The sequence below is a fragment of the Oryza sativa genome, chromosome 7 (assembly GCF_034140825.1).
Source record: "Oryza sativa Japonica Group chromosome 7, ASM3414082v1".
Lineage (NCBI taxonomy): Eukaryota > Viridiplantae > Streptophyta > Magnoliopsida > Poales > Poaceae > Oryza > Oryza sativa.
Genome location: NC_089041.1, coordinates 15,813,149 through 15,819,071, shown reverse-complemented (window position 1 = coordinate 15,819,071; position 5,923 = coordinate 15,813,149). Strand labels below are relative to the sequence as shown.

Below are 5,923 nucleotides of genomic sequence, written 5' to 3'. Positions count from 1 at the left end.
ACCATAGATTACCGTTGATATTTTGATCCGCCGTTGCTAGGAATAAAATTTCCAGGGATGACGATAAGAAATAACAATACTCAAGCAGCCAATTTCCGATCTCACAATTCGGATCCGACGCCGAAAGGATCCCTCGAAGGAAACTCCGACACCCAACGGAGAAGCAAGATCCGGAGCTAGCTCAAAGTGCACTCGAGGATGCCAAAACTGAACTACATGAGGAAAAAGATCGTAAGGGGGGAAACGCAAGGTGATAACCGACAGTGATCCGCCTTGTCTTTTGGATCCCCATAGCGACAGTCCTCAATGACAATGGTGCCCGATACATAAAACCAAATCCCATACACTGGAAGAGTGCCACATCTTCAGAAGGGCGTTGGCACGGAAACAAGCGGTGGAGGAGGAAGAGACGCATACCGACGAAGCAGGAATCAACATCCACTCTTCCAATAACGCACCGGCATGCGACCCCTGCGTCTCACACATCTTTGGCGGTTCTACATCGAATTTCTCAAAGAGAGAGTACAAGAAGGCAGAATGCGAAGTCTGTTCAGTCACGCAGGGAGGAACAACCAGGATGAAGTGGTCACGACACAAGATTTAGTTCTCGGAAGCTGACCATTCGACAACCTCCACAACGCCAGGGAGATACCCAATAGTGGTCGAGCCCACTATTCAGAATATTACAGTTGCCCGCGTACTCGTCGACGGCGGCAGTTTGATCAACCTCCTCTTCACCAACACCCTGGATGCAATGGGAATCCCACGAAGCGAGCTGACACCGTCAGATCAACCATTCCATGGGATTATCCCAGAATCTTCGTCAAAACCACTAGGCAAAATCACACTAGCCGTCACCTTCGGCCAGGCCGACGTCCGAACGGAACAAATCACCTTCGATGTCGCCAAATTCAATACGACATATAACGCTATCTTAGGAAGAACTGCACTCGCGAAGTTTATGGCAGCTTCCCACTATGCGTACCAATTACTCAAGATGCCAGGACCAAAGGGGATAATCACTGTTCAGGGGAACGCGAAGCTCGCAGTGCAATGTGACAAGCGGAGCCTCGAAATGGTCGAGCACACTCCCACCATAGCCGCCACAGTTGAGCTACCCAACAAAGTGAGCAAACCCAACAAAGCCCCACGACCTGATGGAGCGACCAAAATAGTTTCGTTGGCTAGTACGAACCCCGACAAAATAGTCAGAATCGGGGTGGGGTCGTTGGATCCCAAATAGGAACTCGAGCTCATCACCTTCCTCCACGATAACACGGACATCTTCGCCTAGCAAACGTCCGACATGCCAGGGGTCCCCAGGGATGTGATAGAGCACAAACTCATGGTGCGACCGGATGTAAAACTAGTCAAATAGAAGCTGTGCAGATTTTGCACCATGCCGGAAGCATGCGATACAAGAAGAACTCGATAAGCTACTCAAAGCAGGCTTGGTCCTCAAGGCCAATGGAAAGTGGAGAATGTGCGTAGACTTCACTAACCTCAATAAAGCGTGCCCAAAAGATCACTTCCCTCTGCCTCGAATAGACTAGTTGGTGGACTCTACAGCTGGATGCGAACTCCTTAGCTTTCTAGACGCCTATTCGGGCTACCACCAGATCAGCATGGCCAAAGAGGATGAGGAGAAGACGACATTCATAACACCTTTTTGAGTTTTTGCTACACCAAAATGCCCTTCGGGCTCATAAGTGCAGGCAATAAGTACCAGCGTGAGATCCAAGGAGTCCTCGGTGATCAAATAGGGGCACACTCATACACGACCTGTGGGAAACTTTCGACAACCTTCTATGAGATCGACTGAAGTTGAACCCGGAGAAAGGTACTTTTGGAGTATGATCGGGAAAACTACTCGGTTTCCTCTTCTCTGGAAGGGGCATTGAGGCCAACCCTGAGAAAATCTGTGGACACCCCGAGTATTATACCATCCAGTGTCCAACGCGACCACCACAAACTATTGGAGAAGTGGGATCCATACACGCATAAATAGCCACCCGTCCTCAATGTGTCCATGATCGCGGTTGACAACCTTCTGTTATAATAACCGGAATGTCGAGTAGTGAGCGCAAGACATAACCGTAAGATAGCTTGCCAGTCCACTCCGTCATATGCCTGTCAACCACTCGAAGGTGGCGACCAAAAGCATACCCCAGTGACTCTATCCAAAGTGCTATCCCCGATTATCTCAAGCGATCAAAACCCGTTACTCATGCTTAGCTAGTCCCCAGGAATGCGACTAGCCTCACACTTTCATCGCAAGCAATTAATAAACATAGCAAGTACCATAATAGGGTTAAAGTGCAGCGAGGTACATGGCACAAAATAGGGTCCGAGGTCCCAACATACAACACATAAATATTGCAGCGGAAGTCTCATCTAGAGTTCATAAGCAAAAGATAAAACCGGTGGTGCCAAACCCCACTAGGGCAACTGACCGGGCAAGAGCCAAGCTGCAAGAACTAGTCATTGCCCTCACCGCCCATGGGAGCACAATGACCACATAAGAAACACAGCTCAACGTCGGGATCCTCACCTGAAAATGCAGCCAACGGGTTAAGTACAAAATTGTACTTGCAAGTCTTACCCAAACTCATAAATATACAAGAGGAGAGAGAGGTATGCATGATTCTACCTTAAAGTGTGGCTCTAGGTTCAATATTTGCATAAAGCTAATTTTAGTGGGCAAATAACAAGTTAAACACAACTGGAAAAGCACAAATAGTAACATTTTAATTTATGGACAGCAAGCATATAAATCTGAAACTGACAAGTAAATGAGCACAACCGGTGCTCTCATCATCAACAATGGGCAACCATTGCCCAAACCAATATGGCACAACATGCCAACATCACCATCAAACATAAACCCATCCATATTAATCCACATTTGATGCTAACATGAGTAAGATACACATTAAGCAATGTCCATAACCGAGGACGCGGCTATTCAAATAGATTATACTCTGATAAGAGGTGTACAACGGGACCCACACGAAATGAACAAGGATCAAAGCTACACACCCCGTCGAGTGTGTTACGCGAGTGATACAAGCTCATTACATGCCTTTCCTAATCCCACCCCAACTACCTATACCATGCCGGGGTTCCCGACGACTCAGTCATGTGCGTGTGTGGTGTGACCAAGGCGGGCGCGCCACGCGGGAGGCACCCCCGGCCAACATAGGCACCCGAGGCCCTCCAAAGGGCTACCTGCCCTCACGTCTCTCCAACGTGGTATAAATGATCACAGTAGAACTAGTAAAGGACAAGCCGGTCCCAAATAAGGCATGTGGTAAGTACGAAGGGTGCTTGAATAGATGTTAAAATGTTCGGTCCTTAATGACCCAGACGGGGCTACTTGCATCAGAGGAAAACCAACCTCCCTTCATCGCCCTATCACCCGTCCAAGTCCAACATATTTCATCAACCATTATTTAGTGGAAGTGCTCAAGTTTTATGCCCATTACTACAAGTTGTCTATATATCACAAATAATAGTACTGTCCATCCTTAATTCTATTAGCACTAAGCATGGCTAAGCATGAATGAAGTAAACATCCCAAATATTCCCATCCAGGGGTAATGAACTATAAGGACAGCAATATACAAGGAAATAAATGCATAACCAAGATCTATCCACATACCCAAATCCAACAATATTAATAAGTAGCCAACCCATGCATATATATATATATATATATATATATATATATATATATATATATATATATATATATATATATATATATATATATATATATATATATATATATATATATATATATATATATATATATATATATATATATATATATATATATATATATATATATTGCAAACAAAACATTTTTAGAGAAAGCATAGGTTCTATATGCTTGGGTGCTTGCCTTGCTGCTGAGATGGATCACCCTCAACCTCAGGGTACTGCTCGTCACACTCTGGAACGTCCAAATCTATCGAAAAAAAGCAATATGCAAATAAGAACCAAATAAATATGTGCATGCAACATGATCAGCAACTCAAGGCAAAAATACAGCAGGTAGGAGGTGTACTAAAGCTATTTTTGGTTAAAGAATTAGCATGCTTTCAGCCATGGTTTAGGAGCTACAAAAATGACAAGCTATGCAAGCTGAAAAATGGCAGCTCTGAAAATAATTCAGACCTTCCCTAGGGCATTAATAGCAACCTGCATTTCAAATAAAGATTTTACAAATGTGATTATTCTTAGCTGAAAGAGCACACAACAATGTTTTTTTAAAAAAATATCACACTGGATTTTACGATAGGAATAATTTATTATGGATTTTCTAGTAGCTAGGTGATCAAAAGGCACAAATAAATTATTCGCAGTTTTAGAGCCAAAACCAGCACATAAGTGCTAAGTTTTTACCTTGAAACAATAAAGAGCACACTTCTATGGGTTCATAGAAATTTTGATCAACCAAAAAGGATTACATAAAAATTTTCTACATGGTTCTGAAGTTAACACAAGAGGAGGTCATTTGCTAATAAAATTCTGAATGGATAATGAGAATATTGCTGAAATCAGCAACACTTGAGATTGCTTAAGATGGTGCTACCCCACAACCGAGCATGCAAGTGGAACTAAAACACAAGGATACAACTGACCAAGGTGATGCACAGTAGGATTAGAGCAAACACCCATATAGAAGCAGATCTATCGTTCAAGAAAAATTGGTGCTAGGTTGATAGGAATAAACTAAACACAATTCAAGTAGGGGGTTGCTGGTAGATCAAGGTAGAACATGCCACGGCCTTGTTGCTAAACTAAGAACATATTGCAGGCAATGGCAAGGTTAAAACTCACCTATAGATACAATTAAAATGGAGATTGGGGCTGCTTCCACCGAAATCAAAAGAGATTAACACCGGATGAGCTACAGCCACCTCCTAGCTGCAATAATGGAGGTGGATGACCTGTTGATTGTTGCTATAGATGTTCAACATGAAGGGAACTAAAAAAAATGCACCATGGATGGCAAGGAAGCTCACCAAATGGAGGGAAACAAAGTCATGTTGCTGCTACAACCATGCAGGATGAAACCACCACTCTCTTCTCCTATTTCGATCTCCCACAACTCTCCATGCATGTGCAAGATGTTGGTATGGATGGAAAGCTTGGATGATGGGGATTGTTGTGGTCTAACATGCAGAGCTTGAGTTTGGGTTCTTAGATGGGATTTGGGGAGAAGTGAGCTGGGAGCTCAGCTTGAGAAGGAAAAGAAAGAACAAGCAAGGGAAGTGAAAGGGGAGGAAGAAGAAGGGGTTTTCCTCTGCCCACCTTATGTCCTGAGGTGGGAAGAACGCCCAAGGGTGGGTTTTGAGCTAAAGAGGCACCCAAGGTCAGTGACAAGTGGGCCCAAGTCGTGGTGGTCTAGGAGGTAAGGGCTGGAATAGAGGTGGAACAAGAATTTGGGCAAATTTCAGGAATTTTCAGCAATTTTACACCTCTTCTACTATGACACTCAGTTAGTTCAAGAAATAATAGTGATAGAATTTTATCCTTTGGTGTGGAGATAGACCTGGACACCTAGTTTCCATTTTTCAAAGTTTCACTCAAAAATTCAAAATATTTTAATTCTGGTGAAAAGATGAAATTGGTTAGGCTGAAAGTTGGTTTGAATTTTTAGGAGGCCTAAACAGAGAGTAGAAATTCCATAAAATTTATATTTGTTGGTGATAAATAAACTAGTATTTGAATAAATTATTATACATGTACACTTATGTTCAAGTTATTGTTCAAATAGAAGTGGTTTCAATTTTACCGATTAGAGTTAACTTTTGTTATCGCCTATGATTAAAATGCAATATAGTAAATATGAAATCTAAAGGACAACAAATTCACTTCTAAATACCTGGTTATGAACCTAGGGCTGTTACAAAAT

At 42.9% G+C, this 5,923-nt stretch overlaps 1 long non-coding RNA gene across 1 annotated transcript; it reads right to left on the bottom strand.

Moving 5' to 3' along the window:
* Positions 1-2,281: 2,281 nt before the first annotated feature.
* Positions 2,282-5,291, bottom strand: LOC9269136 (uncharacterized). The gene is made up of 4 exons (XR_001547473.3): positions 5,031-5,291; positions 4,846-4,955; positions 3,905-3,970; positions 2,282-2,551 (listed from the first exon to the last, which is right to left on the bottom strand). It is a non-coding gene; the product is annotated as an uncharacterized lncRNA (long non-coding RNA).
* Between the last annotated feature and the right edge of the window lie 632 nt (positions 5,292-5,923).